This window comes from Lepidochelys kempii, chromosome 23 (assembly GCF_965140285.1).
Source record: "Lepidochelys kempii isolate rLepKem1 chromosome 23, rLepKem1.hap1, whole genome shotgun sequence".
Lineage (NCBI taxonomy): Eukaryota > Metazoa > Chordata > Testudines > Cheloniidae > Lepidochelys > Lepidochelys kempii.
Window position 1 is genome coordinate 60,552 of NC_136402.1, and position 12,835 is coordinate 73,386.

At 39.6% G+C, this 12,835-nt stretch overlaps 1 protein-coding gene across 12 annotated transcripts in view; it reads right to left on the bottom strand.

Annotated features, from left to right (window-relative positions):
* LOC140902052 (leucine-rich repeat and fibronectin type III domain-containing protein 1-like protein) overlaps nt 1-12,835 on the bottom strand; it is a 259,736-nt gene that overhangs the window by 34,197 nt on the left and 212,704 nt on the right. For 3 of the 12 annotated variants that reach the window (XM_073321683.2, XM_073321677.2, XM_073321676.2), the window contains one exon: nt 382-465. The exons of the other annotated variants lie outside the window; for them this stretch is intronic. The gene's annotated coding sequence lies outside the window, so the exon portion shown is untranslated. The remainder of the gene's footprint in view (nt 1-381; nt 466-12,835) is intronic. 12 annotated transcript variants of the gene reach the window in all.

Consider the following 12,835-nt stretch of genomic DNA (forward strand, 5'->3'; position numbering starts at 1 on the left):
CATATTTAAAAAGCTGAAATTTATGATTTTTAAAATCCTATGACAGTGAAATTGACCAAAATGGACCATGAATTTGATTGGGCCTTAATTATGTCAGTTTGATGTCAGAAATTGATGAAAGATGGCATCTTTGATATCGCTGCACTATACAGAACTATACAGAACTAAACACTATACAGAGTCATTGGTTCACTCCTGAGTCAGAGGCAGAAGCACAATCTGCTGACTCAACTCTCTTAACTAATGAGATCAGAGCCCATGCTAGGGCAGTCTCACGAGTCAGCAGCGGCACATGGGATAATTTCCAAGACTCTGACAATTTACACCAGCTGAGGCTATACACCCATATCTGTATTTATAGTCTTAGGGTTCCAAACTGACCTCTAGGGCAGGAATGTTCAGAAAAGTGGCACGAAATTCCATCTCTCCAGTGCACTAAGAATGGTCTGCTTCAACCTCCGATCCCTGAAGAATGATAAATTTCTATCAGTGGGGTGAGGAGTTTCAGCTGGTGTCAGAACCTTTTTTCCATGCCATATGAGGTGAGATGTATAAAAATATAATGGTGTTTCCATACGTCCTTATGCCTGTTTCCCTGTGATATCTTAAACTTCCAGGAACATATATGTCTGCAACAGAAGGGTTAAATGCATTCCATTTGCAGTCAGTGACTGTGTGCCCTACGCATTTAAGGATCATAGAATCATAGAATATCAGGGTTGGAAGGGACCTCAGGAGGTCATCTAGTCCAACCCCCTGCTCAAAGCAGGACCAATCCCCAATTAAATCATCCCAGCCAGGGCTTTGTCAAGCCTGACCTTAAAAACTTCTAAGGAAGGAGATTCTACCACCTCCCTAGGTAACACATTCCAGTGTTTCACCACCCTCCTAGTGAAAAAGTTTTTCCTAATATCCAACCTAAACCTCTCCCACTGCAACTTGAGACCATTACTCCTTGTCCTGTCCTCTTCTACCACTGAGAATAGTCTAGAACCATCCTCTCTGGAACCACCTCTCAGGTAGTTGAAAGCAGCTATCAAATCCCCCCTCATTCTTCTCTTCTGCAGACTAACCAATCCCAGTTCCCTCAGCCTCTCCTCATAAGTCATGTGTTCCAGACCCCTAATCATTTTTCTTGCCCTTCGCTGGACTCTTTCCAATTTATCCACATCCTTCTTGTAGTGTGGGGCCCAAAACTGGACACAGTACTCCAGATGAGGCCTCACCAATGTCGAATAGAGGGGGACGATCACGTCCCTCGATCTGCTCACTATGCCCCTACTTATACATCCCAAAATGCCATTGGCCTTCTTGGCAACAAGGGCACACTGCTGACTCATATCCAGCTTCTCGTCCACTGTCACCCCTAGGTCCTTTTCCGCAGAATTGCTGCCTAGCCATTCGGTCCCTAGTCTGTAGCTGTGCATTGGGTTCTTCCGTCCTAAGTGCAGGACCCTGCACTTATCCTTATTGAACCTCATCAGATTTCTTTTGGCCCAATCCTCCAATTTGTCTAGGTCCTTCTGTATCCTATCCCTCCCCTCCAGCGTATCTACCACTCCTCCCAGTTTAGTATCATCCGCAAATTTGCTGAGAGTGCAATCTACACCATCCTCCAGATCATTTATGAAGATATTGAACAAAACCGGCCCCAGGACCGACCCCTGGGGCACTCCACTTGACACCGGCTGCCAACTAGACATGGAGCCATTGATCACTACCCGTTGAGCCCGACAATCTAGCCAACTTTCTACCCACATTAGCCCTTATGGCCCTTTTGGCCATACTGTTGCACTGGGAGCTCATGTTCACAGTGATTATCCAGCATGACCCCCAAACCTTTTCAGAGTCACTGCTTCCCAGGATAGAGTTCCCCATCCTGTAAGTATGGCCAGCATTCTTTGTTTCTAGATGTGTACATTTACATTTAGTAGTATTAAAACACATATTGTTTGCTTGTTCCCAGCTTACCAAGCAATCCAGGTCCCTCTGTACCAGTGACCTGTCCTCTTACTTATTTACCACTTCCACAATTTTTGTGTCATCTGCAAACTTTATTAGTGATCATTTTATGTGTTCTTCCAGATCATTAAAAAATGTTTAACAGTGTAGGACCAAAAACTGATCCCTGTGGGACCCCACTAGAAACACACCTGTTCAATGGCGAGTTCCTGTTTTCAAGTACATTTTGAGCTCTATCAGTTAACGAGTTTTCAATCCATTTAATGTGTGCCATGTTAATTTTATATTCTAGTTTTTTAATCAAAGTATCATGAGCTACCCCGTCAAATTCCTTACAAAAATCTAAGTATATTACAACACTATTACCTTTACCAACCAAACTTGAACTCTTATAAAAAATTATATAAAATTTGTTCAACAGAATGTATTTTCCATAACCACATGTTGATTAGCATTAATTATAATACCCTACTATAATTCTTTTTAATCAAGTCTCATATCAGCCACTCCATTATCTTGCCTGTTAATGATATCAGACTGACAGGCCCATTTATGCTTTTTAAATATTGCTACATCATTAGCATTCTTCCAATCCTCTGTGTTCCAACACCTATTGAAAATCAACAATAATAGTCCAGCAAGCTCCTCAGTCAACTCTTTTAAAACTCTTGAGTGCAAGTTGTCTAAACCAGCTGATTTTAAAAATGTCTAACTTTAGCTGCTTCTGTTTAACATCGTCCTGAGATACTAGTGGAATGGAAAGAGTGATACCATACGATATGACTAAGTCATTTGTTTTTTCCCAAAATATAGAACAGACATTTATTGATCGCTTCTCTGTTTTCTGCATTATTATTGATAATTTTCCCATTTCCATGTAGTAAAGGACTAGTACCATTGCTAAGATTCTGTTTCTTCTAGTATACTTAAAAATTCCTTCTTTTTGTTATTAACTAAGTTGGCTATAGATGTTGCCTGTGTCCCTTTGCTTCCTTTATAAATTTTCTACAGTTCCTAGCTTCTGATTTATATTCAGTACTATCAGTTTTCCCTTTCTTCCATTTGTTATACATATATTTTTATAGCTGCCTTCACTTTCCCTCTAAACCAGATTGATTTTTTTTAACCAATGTGGCCTCTTTCATTGATCGTGAGGTTTTGGCTTTTTGGGCCTCCAGTAAAGTGTTCTTAAACAATTCCCAATTATCACTCACATTTTTCTGATTAAATTCTTCCTCCCAGGTGATCTATCTATCTATCTTCACACACTCACACACACACACATATATATATGGTCTGAACTTTTGTCTGGACTTTATTGCACATTAAAAATGTGATCAGCTTGTACCTAAGTTACCATTATTTAGTTTTGTGATCAGTTCCTCTTTATCTGTCAGGATGAGTCTAATATAGAATTCCCATGTTGGATGCAACATTTTTTGAGGTAGGAAAAGGAGAAGGGGAGTGTATACATTTTTGCAGGAACAGGGGAGGATTCCTCATATGTCATATTTGATCTATGGATGCTGCATTCACCCAAAGCTTTCCATATGCTATAATACATGCGTTTATTTAATTATCAGGTGTAATAATAGCTTTACCGCACTCAACTGTCACAGAATATCTGTACTGGTGCCTAGATATTATGATGACTAGCATTCTGTAAATAGCATCTTACGAAGACAGACAGACATATAAGGAGTTTGATCTTGTATAATATAATTACTAACCATCAAAGAAACACAATGTCATGGTGAAGATCAACATCAGTGTTGCATAGACATAAAATGAAATTGTAAATGGTCTTAAATTTAGCTCATCACCAAACTTTATACAGCATTACTATTATTTCAGGTCTAATCTCTAGGGAATAAAATAATTATTATAAATTATAATGATTATAAAATTAGATAATATATTTATATAATACAATACAATATTTATAATCTATTTATATAATAATTATAAATTATAATTTATAATTATTATATGTAGTATAGTATAGTAAATTAGAATATTATAATTATAGTAAATTCTAGTTTATTATTATTATAAATTATAATTAATTATTATAAAATAATTATTACCATTATTTCAGGTCTAATCTCTAGGGAATACAATCTCTATGGGATATTTTCTGAGCAGTTAATCCCAAATGTGCAATTCAAATTTCCTTGCTGGCTTTTTCTCAACTTGAGATTGAACTACAAAAATAATAACTTTTATAGGTCTGTCCTGTGGTGCAGAATTCAAACATCTGAATCAGAGCAACGTTTTTCAGGTTGTACTTGGCTAACAATAAAATCAGTTTTTCTTTTAAGTACAGCCAAGACAAAGATATAGTAAAATGTACCTAATAATGTAAATTACATGATTCTAATATTTACCTTATTATGATCAGAGGCAACTTGTATCTAATTTTTCTAACAACTTTCTCTTTAGTAATGTCTTTTTTGCTCATGATTTTTTCCATCATCAGCTTTTAAAATATTTAACATAGTCCATTAATAGCTTCATTTTTCAAATATTTGCCTTTTTTGACAATCCTGTTTTTATTATCAGTCCATCTTGCGCTCTGCACCCTGCTTCTCCCTAATGGCTCCATCTTTTCACTCCCATTTGGCATAAATGATTAACTGATGTGCAATTATCTAAAAACAGGCGGCAATGCAATGTTATAATTCCCTTGTTTTGTCATTAGCAAATATTAATGCATTTTAATGGATTAACCCCCATTTGGGATACAAGAACCCAGTGTGTAACCATCTCACTTAAGCTATTATTCTGTTAAAAATATAATTAAGTGTGGTTAATGTGAAACTATGGCACTAAAATTAGCAATTTTAGTGCTACCAGTGATTGAAGTGCAATTACTCTTGTAAAGCAAATGACTGTAATAAAGGAAAGTTGGATCCAGCCCTGAATTATTACTGTTGTCCTGAATTATTTTTAAAAAGAGCTTTGGCCCTATTTGTCCAAACACTGCATTGAAAACTCACCTAATTATATTATAAACCAAATGTACTAGTCTAAACTTCAAAGTCTGCAAGGTCTTGACTACACTAGACATTAGGCATGCAGTGCCTATGTGGTCCCCCCGCAAACCCATAACACACCTTGCATCCACATACAAAATTGTTCCCAATAGCAAACATGAACTCTCATTAGATTTGCTCTGACCACAGCTAACCACAGGTCCTTCACTGTGCCTCACCATCCTATCTATGCAGCTAGGAACCTGATGACCCACTAACCATGGAGTAGTAACCCTTTCTGATTTATTCATAGACATTTATTCCATGGAGGCAGCATGGTCCAGCTGTTAGATGACTAGACAGGGACTCTGGTGACCTGGTTTCCATACCCTCATGGGTGTAGTTTGGGGGAGGGAGTATTCCCCCCCAAACTCAAGCCTTAGGAACTTGCCCCCTCACGTGCAGCCCTGTTGGCTTGACTGGATCTGCCCTCCCAAATATAGAAGTTAAACTATACCTATACATCACAAGTCAGTGTCTGAGCAGGGTAACTTGGGCAAGTCACTTTCCCTCACTTCCTTTTTCTTTGTCCCTCACTTTGTTTTGTCTAAATTATAAGCTCTTCAGGGCAGCACTTTCCTCTTACTATGTATTTGTGCAGTGCCTAGCCCAATGAGTGCTCAATCTCAGTTAAGGCCTCTAGGGAGTAATGTACACAAATAATAAAGTGGAATGTAGGTTCCCATCAATGGTTCCTGCACAGTATGTGAAATGCAATAGTTTAAATCCCTTCATGACTTCTGACATGTTGATCTCCTTGATCAGTGGCCCCTGCAAACCTCCACGATGACAGTGCCCACTGGACAATCACCATGTTGTCTTCCATTATGAGCCTAGCTCTCATCCCTTTGGTCTGGTGCTGAAGTGTTCGCACTAACTCACCACGGTGGTACAGAAAAGCCACCTCCGTTATGCTACAGTTTTGCAGACACAGCTGCTCATCCCAGGTCTTGAAAACAACTTCACTCCACCCATTTGAGACTGTGATCCAGACCCAGAAATACACCTAACTTGCTGAATATCATCTTCAAATATTGCCCAAAACCAGGGATTGGGGCACAATTTTGCAGCATATACTCCTTTGGCTGCTGGTCTCAATCTCTGTGTCCCAAAAGCTGCAGCTGGAACACCCTCCACTGCTTTGGTGTATTTACCTCAGATGCCCTGTGACTGCTCTTCAGAAGTTCCAGCACCACCCTTTCCTGCTGAGCAAGAGCTAAGGATTAATTCTGTATGCAGAGACTTAGAGAAATTTCCCCAGGGAATTATGGGCATTTGACTGCGTCTCCCATAATTACACTGGGCTCCCAGAAAGAGAGCTAAAGGGCAGGGCAACTGCCCTTGATCGTTTTCCTAGCCTGTCGCTTAGACTACTGCACCACTATCTTTGCTACCCTCCTCTGGCTCTGCCTTCTCTATAGCATCAGCAATAAACTATTTACCTTCACTTGCCCCTTCACAATTTATCTCCACCCTACCTATCATGTCTTATTTGCTACTGAGACTTCAAGTACCACCTCTGACTGGTCCATCATGCCAGCCTCCATTGCCCACTTGTTACATTTTGAAACAAATGTCATTGTGCTTTTCCCCATGCTGCTGCTCACACTTGGGAAGAACTCACGGTAAACACCCACAAAGTCACCTCATTATTCTCCTTCAAACTCTCCTTTTCCATGGTGCTTACAAAAAACCCACAACGTGACAACAATTAGGCTGCTGGTGTGCTGAGACACCTGCCTATCATGCTGACCAATAATGTCTCATTGTTTCCTTGTCGGTCTGCATCCATATCTTGTCTCATACTGAGACTGTAAACTCTTTGGGGCAGGAGTTTTTGTTCTATTTGTACACTACCTAGCACAACGACACCCTGGTTCACGATTGGGCTTTCTGGGTGGTATGGTAACACAAATAAATAACAATAAAATTGCACCTGAAACAGCATGGTTTCTGTGCACAGGCTGCACCAGAGGTGAGGGAACTAGTTCCGTTACTAATAGGGCAGCATACTAGGGCAGGCTTTCTGAACATGCAAGTCTGTAACACTGCACAGGGCTTGCCTAGGATAGCTACGAATATTGAATGTCTAATTGAACTCCAGCAAGGAAGTTAAGCCGTTATTTAAATCATTAGTTTCCTTCAACTAATGCATGAATGCACTGAATACTAAGAAAAATTAGAAGAGTGATGAGCGTCAACGGGACATAACAGGCTTTGCTAGGTCAAATGAAGATATCTGGTCTCCTTCACAAAGGCGAAAGGAGTCTCTGCCACCGTGAATAAGAAGAAAAACTGTAAAAAACGTAATGTGTCTAAGAATGGTAACTCCTCTTGCTAGAAAGAGATAAGAAGGGCTTGTCTAAGAGTCAGAACTCATTGCTAATATTAGTTATATTCAATATTATGATGTATATCAGAAGAGTAGTAAACCAGTGGTAAGGATGGCGCCAAAATTCACATGTTAACTATTGAAAACCACAAAGGAGGTGTGGGTTAGTGATGCTCAGAAAGGGAACATTTTACTTCATTTGGAACTTGCCAGAACTCACCACTATCCATCACTTAAAACTTGCAGCAGCAAATATGAACAAAATGAGAGACTGTCTCCAGTCAAACATTTCAGCTAAGTACCATCTGCAGCCCTCTGAAGAGCAGTTATATTTGCTGGTAAAGAAAAGAGTAAGTCTGCCTCACCCATGCATATTCTTCCTATATGAACACATAAGAGGAGTTCTTTTCACACTCACAGGATTCCTGCAATGGATCCAATCTTTTCAGTTAAAAGTTACTGTTAGTAAGAACTATCAGCTATTAACCATGCTATGTCACTCACTGTGCTGTTACAGCTTAATATTGGTGTAAAACCCCCCACAAGTTAACCATGTAATTCTCAGACAATAAGGAATTCCAGGTCAGATAAGCAAGATATACAACTCATACATGTCCTTGTCAGGGATTTCCAGTGGTGTGAATTTGATTTGAATAAAGGAACATGAGTAGCAGGGAAAAGGGTCCGCTCCTGAGTGAATCTGCCATTAGGTTGTAAGGGATGTGCATTAGAATTTCAGGCAATATTGTCAAGCAGTGAGATTTAATTCCAATAACTCCAGACCTAGTTAAGCTGCTGAAGGCTTGACTGGTTTATAGCTGATAGATTATTATTTCACTCCATCTGAGGGAGTTCCAGTTGTGTTTGCTGTATGTATATGATAGGTGATAGACAGATTTATCAGCCTTAAATCAATATAAAAAGTACAACTTCACAATATTTCTCATACCAAGGACAGCTAACTTTTGATATTGCTGTTTGCCTTTTTTTTTTTTTAATGGGGACTGTTAACTCTATTCTGACTATTGTAATTTCAGCTCAATTCTTGACGAACAACCTTTGAGAGAAAACGAATCACACATATAAAGTAACAATTTTACTTCTGCACTATTCACTTCCTTCTCCTTTCGCCCCTTAATGCTCATGTTATTGTAGCTGTTAGCAAGATACAATAAAGTGTCTCACAACTTTGACTATTTCTACACCAAACTGGCTTTACTTTCCTATGCAGCCAATTCTACTTTTCACAAAAGGATCTTATTTTCGTTTGTCTTCAGTTCAGTTCCTTTTCCAGCTCTAGATCTCAAACCATGTGTTTCTGTCATTAAGCCACAGGCAGGTGATCATTTATTTTTTGGACCTTCAGTGACAAATTACTCACTGGTGGGAGAAACACGGAAAAGCAAACGTATTCAGAGAACAGAGAAGCTCAACACGAAGATCTCTTCATTTTTAAATAAAGTCACCTGAAAACTTTTCTCTAAATGAAACTTTAAGTTCAGAAGGCTTGATGGTGCCTTTAGAGGCTTACAAGAACCAAGCTTTAAAAGGGCACCTAGTACCTCTTGGAAAGCCTGGAAGCACATTCACTTCAGGATGCATTCTGAGTCCATATCATATTCTAACTTTATCATCTCATTCTTCAGTGTTAAAGAGATGTGCAGGAAGCAACATCATTTCATCTGTTCTACTGCTCATTCTCCACAAGAATCATAACTCTTTGCTTGTGACATCATAATAATCTCCTCAGCAACTAATTATAATTTTGACAAAGAATTAGGACTTCAGTGGGGAAATTAGCAACAGGAGCAGATGTGCCTCTTCAGAAATATTAGTATTTGCCTCTGTACCTAACTTATTAACACAATGTACCTATCTCTTATACACAGCCACCAGCTTACACAGGGTTTACTAACAAAGAAAGGTGCATTTTCTGCATGTAAACCTCTAGAAGAAACAGAGAATCTGATATAAAAGCAGAACAGTTTCCAAATGGTGTTTCAAAGTTTTCCATGATGCATTAACAGTTGGTAATATACTTTCCTTTCTGTTGAGCTCACACAGTTTCTGTCTTCTTTGCTTAACTGGTTTTCCTTTTAGAATCAAATACATGAACACTGGCATTTTTCCAGGTCTGTATCTGTACTCAGTCTAATAGCAATGAAATTGCAAAGCTTTTGTTTGTGTGTGTGTTTATCTCAGTGAGCACTTCCTAAGAGGTTTGTTTTGTCAAAAAAACTCCTTTAATAGGGTGGGAAAAGCAAATCCAACTGCTGCTGTATTTGCTGTGTTTCCTAGAATGTGAAAGGCAATGTTGGCCTGTAGCTATCTAAACCATTAGGAGGTGATGGAAGGGGGACCAGGGGGCATCCATGGGCAAGAGTGCTCATTACAAGGACTATGTTATTATACCCCTGTAGATCGTTTTAGATGCCTGTAGTTCTCTCAAAGCCCTATAGGCTATTGTACAATAGGAAGCATAACTGTAGGACATGGAAAAGATCCAAGCAGCTCTGGATGATTGATTCTTATAAATATTTCTCAATCCTTTGAATTGTGCAATGAGAACTTTTGATTTTTTTCTCGTTTGGTTGCAAACATCTTCCACTATAAAGCCATATTTTAGCTTCTCCTATAAAATGGACTTTGAAAATTGGTTTGGCTGGAAGATTGTCCTATTTATTGTAAACGCTAAGGAGAATGCTTCTGTGAAGTTTGAAGAAAGTCCCAACAGTCTGAAAGTGACAAATCAGTAAAAATTACCAATCTGAAATGTCAACTTTTGTCTAAATGTTTCTTTTTCTGCCTCTATCTTAAAAACTAGTTACTGCCCCATCAAGCTTTCTGCATTGTTAAATCTTCTTGAAACCATGAGTCATCTGAAGAAAACACGATGTGATTGAGCAGTTAGTTATTTACAGTTATCTGTGTTGTGGTGCATTTTGGCAACCAATCCTGTTCCAACAGATTCCAATGGGAGTTATCAAACCATTTCTGCTCCCATTAAAATTGACAGGAGGTTGGTTTTATGTTTGTTTGGGGTTTGTTTGTTTTTGCCACTGACTTTAGTGGAAGCAAAACTGGACATTGAGGTCAACTGGGCATTATTCGTGAATTCTCTCTGATCCTAGTTAGTCACAGTTATTCAGAGTCATTAATTTATTTTCACATACTGAACTCACAGATTTTCCATTTTTAAAAAATACTAACCAGTTTTTCTTGTGTTAAATTTTTACATCTATTTTTTGCCTCTAAGTATACTGAAAAAGTACCCTAGGGTGACTCTGAGTCAGCACTGCACAGGTGAGTTTCTGATGTGGCATTGATACTCCTACTGTGACAGACGTATTTTAGAGTACAAGAACGTCATCTCATGTTTAGATGCAAAGATCATGAAGCAAAGCTGAGCAGATCACTTGTGCAACTCAGGAAATAACACATTTCACCCCAAATGTGCTTTGAAAAGTTGGTACCAACTTAAATCCTTCAGGTTTTTTCATGTGCTTCTTCTGACTTTAAGGGGGAAGTATTTTACTTCTGGTCTTCTTTTGTAATGATATTCTTCTCTCCAAAATGACAGGTTTCAGAGTAACAGCCATGTTAGTCTGTATTCGCAAAAAGAAAAGGAGTATTTGTGGCACCTTAGAGACTAACCAATTTATTTGAGCATGAGCTTTCGTGAGCTACAGCTCACTTCATCGGATGCATGCCGTGGAAACTGCAGCAGACTTTATTTATACACAGAGAATATGAAAAAATACCTCCTCCCACCCCACTGTCCTGCTGGTAATAGCTTATCTAAAGTGATCATCAGGTGGGCCATTTCCAGCACAAATCCAGGTTTTCTCACCCTCCACCCCCCCCCACAAATTCACTCTCCTGCTGGTGATAGCCCATCCAAAGTGACAACTCTTTACACAATGTGCATGATAATAAAGTTGGGCCATTTCCTGCACAAATCCAGGTTCTCTCACCCCCTCACCCCCCTCCCAAAAACCACACACACAAACTCACTATCCTGCTGGTAATAGCTCATCCAAAGTGACCACTTTTCCTACAATGTGCATGATAATCAAGGTGGGCCATTTCCAGCACAAATCCAGGTTTTCTCACATCCCCCCCACCCCCATACACACACAAACTCACTCTCCTGCTGGTAATAGCTCATCCAAACTGACCACTCTCCAAGTTTAAATCCAAGTTAAACCAGAACATCGGGGGGGGAGGGTAGGAAAAAACAAGAGGAAATAGGCTACCTTGCATAATGACTTAGCCACTCCCAGTCTCTATTTAAGCCTAAATTAATAGTATCCAATTTGCAAATGAATTCCAATTCAGCAGTTTCTCGCTGGAGTCTGGATTTGAAGTTTTTTTGTTTTAAGATAGCGACCTTCATGTCTGTGATTGCGTGACCAGAGAGATTGAAGTGTTCTCCGACTGGTTTATGAATGTTATAATTCTTGACATCTGATTTGTGTCCATTTATTCTTTTACGTAGAGACTGTCCAGTTTGACCAATGTACATGGCAGAGGGGCATTGCTGGCACATGATGGCATATATCACATTGGTGGATGTGCAGGTATACGAGCCTCTGATACCTGCACATACCTCTGATACCTGCACATCCACCAATGTGATATATGCCATCATGTGCCAGCAATGCCCCTCTGCAATCACAGACATGAAGGTCGCTATCTTAAAACAAAAAAACTTCAAATCCAGACTCCAGCGAGAAACTGCTGAATTGGAATTCATTTGCAAATTGGATTCTAATTTAGGCTTTTCTATTTAATTTAGGCTTAAATAGAGACTGGGAGTGGCTAAGTCATTATGCAAGGTAGCCTATTTCCTCTTGTTTTTTCCTACCCTCCCCCCCCGATGTTCTGGTTTAACTTGGATTTAAACTTGGAGAGTGGTCAGTTTGGATGAGCTATTACCAGCAGGAGAGTGAGTTTGTGTGTGTATGGGGGTGGGGGGGATGTGAGAAAACCTGGATTTGTGCTGGAAATGGCCCACCTTGATTATCATGCACATTGTAGGGAGAATGGTCACTTTGGATGAGCTAATACCAGCAGGATAGTGAGTTTGTGTGTGTGGTTTTTGGGAGGGGGGTGAGGGGGTAAGAGAACCTGGATTTGTGCAGGAAATGGCCCAACTTTATTATCATGCACATTGTGTAAAGAGTTGTCACTTTGGATGGGCTATCACCAGCAGGAGAGTGAATTTGTGGGGGGGGGGGTGGAGGGTGAGAAAACCTGGATTTGTGCTGGAAATGGCCCACCTGATGATCACTTTAGATAAGCTATTACCAGCAGGACAGTGGGGTGGGAGGAGGTATTTTTTCATATTCTCTGTGTATAAATAAAGTCTGCTGCAGTTTCCACGGCATGCATCCGATGAAGTGAGCTGTAGCTCACGAAAGCTCATGCTCAAATAAATTGGTTAGTCTCTAAGGTGCCACAAGTACTCCTTTTCTTCTCTCCAAAAGAGCCTCTTTCTATAAAG